General features: G+C 43.4%; 1 protein-coding gene across 1 annotated transcript in view; it reads left to right on the forward strand.

The window, feature by feature from the left end:
• Positions 1-260: 260 nt before the first annotated feature.
• The window catches only part of LOC143314801 (chemokine-like protein TAFA-2), a 59,877-nt gene continuing 45,564 nt past the window's right edge, over positions 261-14,573 (forward strand). Inside the window, exon 1 of the mRNA XM_076721997.1 lies at positions 261-719. The gene's annotated coding sequence lies outside the window, so the exon portion shown is untranslated. The remainder of the gene's footprint in view (positions 720-14,573) is intronic.

A 14,573-nucleotide genomic window follows, 5' to 3' on the forward strand; every position in this document is an offset into this window, starting at 1 on the left:
ATTATTAGAATTATTCTAATTAGATATGGAAATGGTGGTATTGATCATCACACTGGGGTTCATTTGGAGCTGATGACGAAAGCAACGCACACTTCTTTTCGGATCCGACTTCGTGACATTCAAATGAGCAGGTCAGATGTAAATGTGACACAAATCCTCAACAGTAATCACAATACAGTAACGCGTTACCGGCAGAGGTAGCGGCGGTGCGCTGTGCGCTCCGGAGTCTCCATAAAAGTTAGTGCGCACAGAGCGGAGCTGTCAGACTGAGAGGAGACGCGGCGGAGCGCAGACTGGAGGCTGAAGTGATTGATCAGGATCGATCCCACTTTGAGAAATTCATCTTTTCATTTTGAAGTGTGCGGGCAGATCCCACCAAAGGCGCACCAGCAGGACGCAATTAAAGCTTATTATCCGTTTTGACAGGCTCCTGGTTTCCTGGACTCCACCGGAATTAAAGGACAGGGGAGGTTTTGGACGCAGGAGCATCTCGGCTGTGCGGCGGATGAGGTGCCGCGTTAGTAGAAGAATAATCGTGTCTGATTCTGATAAGGCTGTTTGATTTGATCTGGGGGGAAAACAGGCACCACTCCCGTTTTATTCGCCAGCCCAGGACGCAAATGTCTCCACCTCACAGACACACCTCTGGATTGTAGCAGCAGCCCCGCCGATGGTTTGAACGGGCGTTAAAGTGCGGGAAGGGAGTGGGACAATTACAGGTAAGAGCCATTCAAGCGACCTCGACAGTCATTTTTCTGGCCTCTCTCCGGGACCGTAAAGAGTTTCCCCGCCGGTGAGTGCGCACAGTCAGGCGCACAAACCCGCGCTGCCACTGCAAAGGTTTTTTGGAGACCGCGTCAATCCAAAATCTGGATTGAAGCTATTACGGCAAAAAACTATTATTTGGTCCTGTTTAAAGAAGTCACTTTCCATTCCTCTGGTGAATGCATTACTCAAAAATATGAATTTATCCGTAACGGAAGTATATTTCTTAAAACAGAAAAAAAGATATTAATTTCACTTTCCCGCATAAATCAGACAGTCTGCATTGCAACTGTGTTCTTGCAGTCCGTTTTGCAGGTCTGTACCTCAGTGATGCCTCACTTCTGTTTCCACTTTAAAATTACATTTGGGGAGAATTATTTTCATTTTATTTGGCTTCATTTCATTGCAGTCTGTAAAACTGCTAAATTTTCCATGAGGACTCTTTGAAACTTAACGTAATAAAACCAAACTCCAGTTTAAAAACAGAAGCTTTTAGTTAAATTCCCTCTTTGGCTTTTGGTAAGTGCAGCTTCCCCAGCTGTTCATCGCTGTCATGGAGCTCTCCAATCAATTCAGTTTACTTTATTTCACCAAATCAGCACTTTCATCAATGGATTCCACATACGAGAAGGTTTCACAAAGTCTATCATGGAGTCTTTACTTCAGCTGTGCTCTTGTAAAAGCATTTTGTATTAGTCATGAAAGACGTCTCACTGTAGAATGTAGAAATACATCTGATGCTTTGGTGCTGTTGGTGGGTGTGGTGAGACCGGTGCACACTCTGTCAGCGGATCCACCAAACTGCTGTCAGGAAGTCAACTCATTTTAATAGCAATGGATCGATTTGGCCTCCTGCACTGAGACTAATGTCAGCCCACCTGAAGCAAATGGTGCGCGTCCTCTGATGATGAAATACAGTGACACTGTGGCAGGAAGTACCGGCGGGCTGATCCGGACACTTCCTCCTCCACCTGCTGCCACAGAGCTAATGCTTTTAATCTGCTAAACACATCAGGGACTAAATGAATTAGACATAATGGCGGTTTTCAAGATGGGTGCACAAATGCAGGGATGATACATCGGACGACAGGAATAGACTGTAGATGGAAATAAATTACATACCAAAAAGCACAGAGCGGAGCAGCGGGGGGGAAGGTGCAGATAGTAGGATCATTTCTCAGAGGTGGAGTTGCTCTGAGGGTGAAAATAGAAAAAAAACCCAGCTTGAGTTACACCTCATAGAATAACACATTTTTACAGTGAAATGGTAGCTTTGTGTTTTTTTGCCGTACTTGTCATCATAACATTAGCTTCCCCCTTTCTCACCTTTTCCCTGACCTTTAGTTTCACATCACATAGCCAGAGAAACTGTGGCTCCACCCGCTGACCTTTTCCCAGTTTCAGTATCTCTGCCATAAAAAAAAGCAACTGGGAATTAAACAAATGTCTGTAAACCTAAAACTCCAAATGCTGTGTCTATTTCTGAGCGAGCCAGACTAAAATAAATAAAATAGCTGCTTTGTCAGACCACAAAAAACTGTTTGGCAGCTACAGTCACTAACTACTTTTCATATTAAGATTTTACATAGAAAAACATGTAATAAGCTTTTAAAATACCCTCCATTGGCTTGTTTTGGGCTTGTGACCCCTATAAAAAGCAGGGTCTGATACAGTCATGTTGCAGATGAGTTCTCTAATGATTGCATTTCCATCACTGTCCAGGGCTCAAAAATCTTCTTTGTTACCCCGTTACTCATCTTACCATCCCTCATGACCTTTTGGAGGCGCCTGACCTCTTGGTTGGGAATCACTGAACTACCAAACTGTACAGAAATTAGGTAAAACTAGCTCATAACTTTTAATACTTAAAGTTCATTTTGCTGCTCATGCTTCTTCCCTTCAAGGATGTGGATGCTTCTTCCGCCTCTTCTGTCTCTCAGCACTGAACAGACCGCTGCAGCAAATCACCTGATGACATCATCTGGCAACTTTTTAGCCGCCAATAGCTCCTTCCCTCAGAGAAGAGCTAACTGGCAGCGGCCCCCAATTAGCTGGAAGCGTCGGCGGCAGCTTCTGCACCATGAATGATCAGGCTTAACGCTCCGGGCCGCCTGGCTCAGGTCAGACCGGTCCCCTTCCAGCTGGGCGACCTGGTGCAGACTGTCTGGCCAGCGCCGGCAGATCAGCCAATGTCACCTTTCTCCGTGGGTCACATGACCTCGGCCTCGCGCTGCCTCGCCATTGATCCAAAGAGGTGACACCGAGGCTTCATGGTCCGCTGCTCCTCGCCAACCAGGCCGACTTAGGACTGAACAGCTGTGACATGCAACACACCAGCAGCGGGGGGTCTTTGAGCTGGTGGGGCTTTGTGGGTGCCCAGGTCTTCTTTTTTTACATTTTTCATAAACATAGCAGATTTAGGCCCACAATTACATGTGAGTGCATGGACAGCTACGGTCATTATTTAACAGCATAAAGACAAACACTGGGCACATTCAGGGATACAAAATCCTAACAAGACCCACAGTTATAGTAACAGCAACGTTTCTATAGGTCCATCAATCTGATACAAGGGCACTTAAGATTTTAACAATTAAAACGCTCTGAGATCCAAATGAAACGCGCATCAGGGCATACCTAACCACTGTGAAATTAAGCTCATAACTCCCCGCTTGGCGTATTTCCATTTTTGTTTGTGCGTGGATTAAGCTAATGAGAACGAAGACATTTTGACATATCACAGTAGGAAAAGTTAAGCTTCCATTTAGCTGCTTCAGTTTCAGGGTCCTGATGTCATGCATGCTGGCTCACTGTCACGAGTTGGTGAGACGTTTGAAGGCATCGTTTATGTCACGGGCTAACAGTGAGCTTTACAGGTGCTGGTGGGTGAATTTCGTGACCTCTGGACTGAGCCGGGCTTCACCCTGATTCCAGTCTTTATGCTTAGCTAAGCTAATGTCTAGTTTCATTTATGGCTGATTGAAATTTTGCAGCATGGTGGTGCAGGGGTTCGCACTGCTGCATCACAGAAACAAGGTTCTGGGTGTAAACCCTCCCACTGCCTCACACCTTCCTGTCTGGAGCTGGCGTGCACGACTCTAAAATGGCGTGAATGGTAGCCTCTTTGTGTCAGCCCTCTGGTTATATCTCCACATATGTCATATCTACGAGAGGGTTAGGATGACAAGGACTCTGCACGCTGATCTGTGCTCTCAGTTTGTGTTTTGACAAGGCGTCGTCTCCGGTTACGACAGGTGAAGCTACTGAAAAGCGAACAGATTCTCATCTCATTCGCCGCCATGTAGCCGTGTGGCTAACACGAGCTAGCGGCTCTCTGAGACAAACATGAGACCGATGTCAGGAAGAGCAGGTGAATCCGCGTGCGGACCCTTCTGTTCTATCTGTGCTAGGACAAATATCAGAGTGCTGTCGACCTTGTCATTGATCTCTTGGCGGAAAGCGAGTGAGTGTATTTTCCAAAATGTTGAAGAATACCGGTGGGGTCAGACAGCTTCACTGTCGCTTCACTCGCCATTATCTCCACACTGGTGGAGAAATCCGCTTCCAACAACACACCATCACTTGTCTTGGAATCAGAGAAATTAGGATGTTACCAGTGGCAGGTTTTCCTCTTTGTTCTAAGAGTCTTAAAGATGAGTCTGGACATTTTTTTTTTTTTTTTTTTGCAGCGATGTATAAAAAGCTTTTGAAGGTGTGAGATGAAACCTGTGAGCCCCAGCAAACTGCCCAGGGATTTATTCCTCACCGCTCCAAATGAAAGACTGGAGAGGAGGTCAGGTGCTCGGCTGCACCGCCTTGATAGGCGCGTTTGTGCTCTCTTCTCCTCAAACCATTGGAATTTGTGTAAAATATCGGCGGCTGATTGGCACCCGCCGTACGGCTGTTTGATGTAAGTAGGAAGCGAGGGCTTTTTTTCCCCTCCACTCTCACATTCTATTTGATCTGCGGCTCGCTCTGCTCTACCTCCGTTTCATTTCGAGTCGAACAAATTCACCAGCCGCTGAATAAACAGGAGCTCCGCGGAAGTGATAAAACAATAGCAAAAGGTTGCTGCACATTCTTCACTCTGACCTCCGTCCTCTTCTTCTGAGTGGATTTTTGTCTCACTTGCCTGTTGAGTTTTTGGCAGGGCTTTAATTTAACTGGTCCTTTCGCCATTTTTCATATTGGCCTCTGTGGACTTTTGCTCAGTCAAATGTGTGATAAATGTGACTGTGCCTACCACCATTGATTTTTACTTCCTCTTGCTTTAATACCCTCTAACCACACTGCTAGAAACTCTGAATCCCCTCTCCTGCTGGGAGAGTCACAGGCTGGCCAATACTAAAAAATAATCAGATGCCAATAATTTATATATTCATCTATTTTGCAATAGCTGTAGAAAGGCCAAATGGACACAAATTTGCAAAGCAAAAAAATGCTCTTATTGCTGTTTTTGAACATAAGAAAGTGTTCTGAATGGGCCCATTGGTAGAATGTGATGCTCCAGATCCATCTTGAGTAGCCCACATTGATAAAATGATATTTGTATTTCCTCTAGTTTTAAAAATAGCTGCAGGCCTTTCTAAAATACACAAGAAGCATATTCCATCCCTGCTACAGCTGACCCTGAGCCAGCAAAGGAAACTGTAACATAATGTAATCTTGACCACTTTAACATTTTCTATAGCTTTATTTATAACTGTGTATTTTTGCTTTTATTTTGGTAGAGGACAGCATGGAGGTGACAGGACAGGAGACCTGATGTTGTCTTTCTTTCTACAATATCTGCATGCAACAACTACTGCATGGTTAAGTTCACAAGCATTTTTAATCAATATATGATACTATAAAGGGTTTAAAACACACTCTAATGTTGCTGTAAGCAGAAATAAGCCGCCCACAGCCTTAATTTTCACCTCACAACATAAAGAGGACACTGCGTCCTACACTGGCACTGAGCATTGGCATTGGGTCCAAAATGCATGGAGCGCAACTATCCAGAATGTAACTATAATAGCTGCACTGAGTCCTGTTTGAATCTGTTGTAAAGCTGTGGCTATTGGCTATTAGCTTCTCAAAAATACACAATAACAAAAGAAATTGTTTGAAATTTCTCTGGCAGGAGCTAAATTTCTGTGTTTTGCAGCTGCGATCTGCACGGGTGTGTACCTTAAAGGAGAGTATGTGGCTGTACTGCCTCCATTAATCAAGCTGTTTTTATAATGGACTTCTGTTTTCCGTGCACATGATTCGGTCCATATTTCTCACCGCCTGTTGCCATCCCAGAATCCTCCTCTGCTCGGACGGCCCTGGTCTTTGTAGTTCGTCTTCACGCCATCCTCCCCCTCATCCAGCATTCCCACTCCGGTTAACTGTGATCCTATTTCACGCAGAGCGAGAAAAAGAGGGAGAAAGAAAGACGAGTGAGCGAGACTGAAAAAGACAGTGAGAGAAAATGGAGATCAGCTGGTCTGTGTCCAGGTTTTTCCCCCCGCGTGGCCATTTTATCTCTTCAGCAGCGTCTTAGTGTTGCTCTGTGTGTGGCCCAGTGGCTTCTAAACATGTGCCCGTCACGGAGGATAACTCCAGCCTCTGAAAGCTTCCAAACAAACACACCAACGCACATTTTGGACAGCGGAAACATCTTTCTTTCCCACTCTGCCCTCCATCCTCCTCCCTCCCTCCCATCCCCTTCCCTGCATTTCATTTCGATGGCTGATGGTTTGCGTGGAGCTGTGGGCCTACAGTACTTTCATGATGTGAGCCAAGCCCATCTGGGACTCAATATCCTGTTTACCAGCTCTCAGCACTCTGAAAACCACAACAATACTGAGCTGAGGCAGAAGTTCAGAACTCATTACAGTTTGCTCAGGTCACAGCCAAGGTCGAAGTCTTCTCCGTTACTCTGCCGTGATGTCTTCAGAAAGCTCTCTGTCACTGCTGCCTTTCTCTCTTTTTCCCATCTGTACATGTTTTCATTTTAGGCTCTGTGAGCCAATCTGCCGGCAACCACATCTGAAGCCGTTATGGTGGCCCACTGGATAATTGACTGAGCTCAAGGAAAAAAAAAAAAAAAAGAGGGCTATCTGATACAGCTTGGAGATTTGAAATATCATTAGAAAAAAATCTAATGTGGTAGATTTCTTTAAAAATGTAGTTTCCTGTGACCCAGTTAACCTTTATTTAGTACACCTGACAAACCCCTACTCCTACTAGATAAGTCCGCTTTGTCTACCTGCACAAAGTGTTGCTAGCCAGCCATGAGGCTCATGTAGAGAAGACAATAACACTAACGTTCAGACGGCCTGTGTGCTCAGTACTGTCCAACGTCCCTTCCCAGTCTGTGGAGATAATTCCTTCCCACTGAAGACGTAAACCTTTCGGAAGTTATTTCCTGTAACGGCAGGCTTCCGTCATTTTCAGCAAGCATGACTCACACAGGTGTACAAAAGTGAATTTGCTGCAGACTATTTTAACAGAGGACGGTTTGGTGCTCGAGTGAGTATTTCTGGCAGCAGGACGGCGTGTGTGGGACTGAGTTGAAATAAACTACGGCGTCCATGTTCATTCAGCAGTGTGGATCACTTTTTTGGACGACAGTGAAGCTCTGGTGGTCTATTCAGGGAGGAATAAGATACATCAGCTCTTGGCTACACGGATAATACCTGTGCCATAGTGGGACATTCCTTGGTGGTTTTGGTCTTGACAATAAGAGAAATATGGAATACTGACAAAATAATGAATCAGCAGCAAGTCAGTGGCTAAAAATGTTCATTCTATATATCTCACATAATAAACCATATATACATGGGTGTGTGGGCCAGTGCCAGGTAACTTAGCTACAATAGCTAAAGTTAATGGTGGTGGTTGATTGATTAAAGCGTCACAGGCTGTGACGCTTTAACCTCTTTCTGACAGAAATGCTAACAGTTAGCTGTGGTGGCCAACAGACAGTTTTTCACATAGATTTCAGCACTGAACACCGTGTGTTGAGATCATATGGCACCCGTCTGCCTCTTATAAAGCAGAGGTGGAAGAGGCTTTGATGTACAGACATGAAGTACTTGACAGAGAACGAGTTTCATTCATTAGACATAGATGTGTAATATGAATATAGTATAGTGTATTTGTGCACAGCTATTTAAATCTGTATACATATGAGCAGCTTTTTGAAGTAGTGTGTATCCAACCATCTTTATTTTTGATGATCAGAGGTGCAGCCAGATGAAGAAAATGATCAATACTCTGCACACAGGCCCCTTCTCATGATGCATGCTAAATTTTTCTATACAAGCGCCGTTCAAGTGGCACATAAAAGCCTGTCAGTGATATTCAGACCGATGATATGAAGCAGCACTGACAACAAGAAACGCTCAGTCGCATCTATTGGAATTTTAAAGATGTATTGATGTTTACAACACTAAAGTCAAGACACAAAGTCCATAATATCTCACTGATCTAAACTAAACACTGTGGCAACATGCAGACTGACGCTGAACGTGTTCTGATGTTTTATGTCGCACTAAGATTCATTTACAGAAAAGTGATGTTAGTCTTTATTATGGGAACAACTGTCTAGACAGAGGTCACGTCTTTATTTGAAATCTTCTCATTTTATATGTGTAAAAGGAAACTTAATACTCACCAGTTCAAGCATGAAATGAAACTTTTAAACACTAAAAGGACCAACAAATCACTGAGGACTGTGGTCATCTACGATGCCTTAAAAACCTCTTTTTAATTTAAATATATGGTCCCGTTTTCTAGCTTGTTGTTTCCTCTTAATTATTGGATTCCTCATATTTTTGGTGGATGGGAGACTGTAGATGCAAAGTAGATGAAAACATTACTTTGTACGCTTTGTTTTGAAGTACTCTGAAGTTCACTGTGTCCACCTCTCTGCTCCGCTGTGTGATGAAGCCCCACTCTGCCTCTGATTGGCTCATGCTCGTTGCCTTCACAGGTTGGGTTGGTGAGTTTTAGCCATGAGGAGTGACATTGGTGAGGGTTTGGTTGAGAATATCAGGCTCAGCCAATCAAAGGCTCAGTGGGGCGGATCAGGACTTCAGCGGACAGCCACAGGGTGAAGCATCCACATGGCTGACCTATTTTGAGGTAAAAACAGCAAATTTTGATGAAAGCTGACAAGTTTGCATCACAGGATGATGGTTAAATATTCATTTCAGTGTATGTTGGTAACGTGGAAAACATACAGAGAGCCTTGTGTGTTTGTGTGTCTCCCTCTGGCAGAGTTTCAGCCTCACAAGAAACGATAAAAAAGCCCAACAGGACGGGCGCCGGATCATAATAAATACAGCAGAGTTGAAACAGATAGATCTCCCCTACGAAGGATTTTTATGAGCTGTGATGTTTCAAGCTCAAGGCTCCTCTGATAAATACAGAGTCACCATCTTAAATACCCATAATCCATTTTACAAACACACATGACAAACCACACCTGTTATAAACTGGTTAAATAGAAGTAAAAAAATACATTTCATTAAATCCGATACAAAGCTTTATATATCTAGCCGACATACTGCAAAAGGTGCATAAAGAAATGTAGCCCCGGTAGTTTGTACTCCATAAAGGACTCATATCCATATATATTAGAGGAGCCTCTGTCTAGAGTTTCAGCCCCGACACACACTCACACTGAGCTCTACGCCTCGGTTGGCTCACTCTGCACCCCCGGACTATTTAACCCGGGGGCTGTAACCTAAAGACCTGATACTGGCAGCCTGTGGCTTTCAATCTGACCGCTCTCCCTCACTTATCTGGCAAATAAGCCGTTTTAATTGCTTACACACAGAGCCCTATCAGGCCATGTAGTGAGCATGGAGATAAGGGTTACACAGAGTCAGGCATTAGTAACAGGATGAGAGGACCGCAGAAAAACAGAGCTGTGAGATCCCAGGAGGAGGAAGAGTCAGGAAATAGCTGCGGCCATCCTATTAATTTCAGACTCGCGGAGCCATTTCTCCAGCTAACTGTAAGGCTCGGGAGACGGCTGTTGTTCAAATCAAATCAAGGTGAATTTGAGATAATAGTGCGCATTGTGCTGACGTTATTAATATACAGACTGATATTAACTAATATGTAAAATGAGGCAGGTTTCTGCGCAAAACAACCTTGACAATTTCAGCTTCTTTCACGCATTTGTGCAGCTAAAGAGGAAAGAAAAACGAGGAGCATTTGCTGTTAATTCAGAATCTTAATTAGTCCAGCTGCCAGGAATTTGTCACGCTGACATTTGTGCACAAATACTCACAACTTACTGATGCCAACAATACACACAATCCGGCAAGGACACGGATCATCAGGAATGGTGAACCTGAAGTGAAAGAATATGGTTGGATTTTTCTTCTTTTTTTTAACACTGAAAGCTTTTATTTGGTATTTTATCAGGTTTTTGTTTTGTTTTGTTTGTTTGACATGCCTGTTAAATGACATCCAGTCATTTAACAGGCTCCAGCGACCTTCCTTTCTGAAGACATTTGGACTGTTGAAGTTTCACTGTGTATTGTTTTGACCCATGTGGCCCGCATGAAGAGCTAGTCAACACAGCGGCTGGGTAAATGTCAGCTACACTCGGCTTCTAATGAGACCAGAGACTAAGGAGAGGGCTGACACCATCATAGGCTCTGTGCTGAGAGGCTCATTTACATTCTAGCAGGCGACAGCTGGAGATATGAGGGGAGAGGGCGAGAGGTGGAAACAGAGGAGGAAGGGGAGCGAGGAGCAGCAGGAAAAAACATGTTAGTTTTCAGTTTGCAAACGTCTCTCAGAAGCAGAAATGATCTCATTGGTTGAGTTATAGCCTCACAAGGTGGAGTCTAGATGGATTTTTTTTCTGGTTAAAGCTGCACAAATCATTATTTTTAAACTGACATTGGGAAAAGGTAGCTGCTCAAGAGCCAGAGATTTCCCTCGGGAGTTGGTTGAGACCAAAACAGAGTTAAAAGGAGAGTGAAGAGTCACCAGGTCGACAAAAATAGGAATCCAAATGAATGTTAAATTAGCTCTGCTTCCGCTAGATGTGCAAATAGGCACAGGTCTGCTAACATGTTAGCCATATTATTGATAATGTTGCTTCCTCATACTTTTTCATCAACAAATGTTTTGCCAAACATTAAAGAAAAAGTTTAGACATTTTGGAAAATACATATATTTACTTTCTTGTGAGAGTTAGATGAGAGGATAAATACCAGTGCCATGTCAGTGTGCCAAAGATGAAGCTACAACCAGTGGCTGATTAGCTTAGTTTCGCATCCAGAATGGAAATGGGGGAAAAAAAAAAGCTCACCTGACTCTGTCCAAACCCACCAGACTGTCTGAAGCTCACTACGTAACATGTTATATCTTGTTTAATTTGTACAAAAACTGAAGCCTAAACATGACAAGTTGTAGTTTTTCAGGGTGTTATGTGCTGGAAGTCTTGTCACTGTGAGGTTGGCAGGCAGCCAGTGGAGACTCTATGAAGTGACTGCACCTGGCCGTGACGTGGTGTGCAGTGGTATCAATCTTCTCATCTACATTGTAGCAAGAAAGCAGTAAAGTGTATTTCCCAAAACGTCAACCTCTTCCTTGAACAATTTCTTTCACTATTCTTTGTTCATGACTCATGCATCTAAAATAACTCCAAGCGATGCTCCTCTTTTGTTCAGCCATCAGATCAACTGTGTGTGTGCATCTTCTCTGAGCTAATGAGGTAATACATGAGCTGTACACATGCACGCAGCAGCTCGCAAGCAACGAGTGTATGCACTAAAAAGTGTGTTCTCATACCTGGAATGTGATCTAACGTCAGAAGATGTCGACAGAACATCGTCTGCTGAGTCTCTTCAATGACAGAAAAATGGGTCAATCAGTCCCATTGATGTGAATACCAATACTCAAAACAAGACTGTTGATATTTGAGGTTGATTGATCCACCCAACCCTTCACTGAACCTCAAGAAAAGGCATGACGTCAGTGCAGAAAGCGAATATGATGAAGCCTTGGGCTCTACTGCAAAAGACAACAGCCATATTAGCCCACACCCAAGTAATCTCCTTTGGTAGGTTGGTGACCTTTCAACATGATCCCACGGTAATCAACAATAAAATAAGTCACTGTGTGTGGGTATACATATAATATGCATGCTGTATGTCGGCTGTTTTGTTGGTTTTGCATCTCTGTTTCTGAGGAACTAGCATAAAATTAAAACTAGTATGCGCGATGCCAAACCTGCTCGAGTGTAGGCCTATGGTGTTTAATCAAATGCCATGCAGAAAGAAGAATAAATATTTAAGCGTGATCTTGTGGTCTTACATCAGCTGCCATTCTCGCAATCTGACAGGAAAAAAACAGAATTTCTCATGGAGAAGAAGGAGCAGTGGAGGCGGTGATGAATAAACTCTACAGCACGTCCATGCCTCTGTAGCTCCCTATCTTCTCTGGCTCAACGTCAGGCTACTATACACTTGTGGGAGACAGAAAAAAAAAGAAATGCAGTTATATTGGCTTGCAAGTACAGTAAGATGCCAGAAATGAGTAACAGCAAGCCTCCAGACTGCAGAGCCCACTGAGCTCCAGTCTCAAGGCTCCTGGATCTGTTGATTTGTGGATCCACATGCCAGATGTTGCAGGTGCCTCCTGAGATAGTTGCCAATCTGTTATAGTTGCTGGACAGATTCACGTTCAAATTATTCACTTAGCAGTGTTAATGGCATCACAGGATGAGAAAGAGTATTTTTATTCATGTATTTAACCTAAAAAAAAAAAAAAAAGCCTGGACCTGAGACATACCAAACTTTGACACAGAACTGGAGACCATGAAACCCAGCTCATTACTTACTAATTCGCTTGCTGGTGTATCAGAGTGAAGTTTAAAGCTCCACTAATCAGGATTTCTATATTAACAATGGCTTAAATGACTGTGTAATGTAAGAGGTGTCTCTTGTAGTGATAAACATCGCCTGACTCTGCAGTTTCCCCTCAGCTCTACAATATGTTGTCCGCCTCACTCCTAGCCCTGGGACACCTTGCATGAATTATTGGCACAACTTCTTGTTATTGCTTTCACTGAACTGGTATCTGCAGCTGTATGTTTCAGGGGCATTCCCTTTTTAAGAGATTTTGGGGAAATATATGACAGAACAACTGAGTTATAGTCTGTTAATTCGTGAGCTTTAGAAGTGCTGATAGTAGGATTTTGTTACCTTTGGAGTTTTGCCGATCTTCTATTCTGACTCTCAGCAAGAAAATGAATAAGCACATTTCTCAAGATGTCAAACTTTGTCTTTAAATAGGCTAATAAGGGCTAAGAAATGTGCTCAGATAGCTGGGTGCCGTTCTTCCAGGGCGAAGAGAGCTAAAGCTTTTTAGTGTTTCTGGTGGTGGCAGACATTAGAAGAAGAAAAAAGCCGCTCGAAAAAGGACCTCATCACTGTCAGCGGGGAGGACAGGAAGTAACACAGCAACTGGGAAATGTGGTTTCATTTGGACAACCACTGCACTAACAGTACCAGTAGTGTGAGATCGACGTGACCTATACTTCTTACCACATTGGTTTCCAATAATTACATTATGAATGCACAGACTTCCATCATAGCTTTTAACTAATAACATTTCTTACATATCAGCATCCAACAGCAGAAACCTGGCCTCTTAACCTTTTTATGACAGAACGTCACTTCAGTCCACTTACAGTTTTGCTTGTTTGGTACAACAGACGTCAACACTGGACATGCTGTGGTGAAATCCAACTCCAAAAATAAGTGATATACCACACCGATGGAGAGTGTCACATTTGTCATTTATAAATTAAAAGCAGTGCCACACAATGCCAGTGACCGGTCGGTGCTGGATCTAACTGTGAGAGAAGGGTGACCCAGGGAGCTCCTCAGCTGGCACCTTCTTCAGTGAACCGAATGTTTCCTTTTCGGTCTCTCTTGAGGACACAGCGCAAAATCAACTTCTAAAATAGTCAACTTTAATGAGTTTAAAGCAGCATAGGAACCAATTAGATCGTCAAGCTCAAGGTGCTGACAGCTAATTACAAAGCCCGGAGTGAGGAAACACTTGCAATGAGCAGTCTATCTTCCTCAGACAGCACACCTGACTGCTGAGTGTCATCATATCAAGGCAGCACTGTATGTGAAATCGCCCCCCCTCCCCCCCAGTCTAAATTGTAAGAGAGGAGACTGTCCTGTTCTCATGATGGGTATCGTCTGTAAGCTTCTCTGCCTACAGGGAGGAATCACTCTACCTCTAAAGGGCACATTTGTCACTTCTGCCTCGCTGCTAACATCATTTCTTAATCAATGTGAGCAACTACACTAAGATAAACCCACACTTAGCAAGTTCCAAATGGGCCTAATTACGTCATTTATTTATTTGTCAACCTAATTTACAAAGTGGTCACTAATTAAAACATGTTGCACCGCACAAGTTCTGGGTCTTTCGTAGAGATTAACTGTCTGTAAACAGTTCCAACAAGATGTAACTGTTCCTTAGCTAAGTGAATTGCCAAACTAACATTAGCTCGCTATTTAAGACCCATTTAGACTGAGTTAAAAGGGGCAAACATGGCATATGGTAGACCAATCAAAACGTTGTTCAACAAAATACGGATAACTTGATTCAAGACGACCCTTGAAAGAGGTGTTATTTCACTAAAATCATGAGAATATTTCACTTTATGGGCACAATGGACTTATGAAAAGCTGTCAGGAGGTCAAAACTGAAGCAACACATGCAGCATACTGTGCAGTGTACACAACAACTTTACCATCAACACTATCATCTCATCGCCCTGATGA

Source organism: Chaetodon auriga, chromosome 22 (genome assembly GCF_051107435.1).
Source record: "Chaetodon auriga isolate fChaAug3 chromosome 22, fChaAug3.hap1, whole genome shotgun sequence".
Classification (NCBI taxonomy): Eukaryota; Metazoa; Chordata; class Actinopteri; order Chaetodontiformes; family Chaetodontidae; genus Chaetodon; species Chaetodon auriga.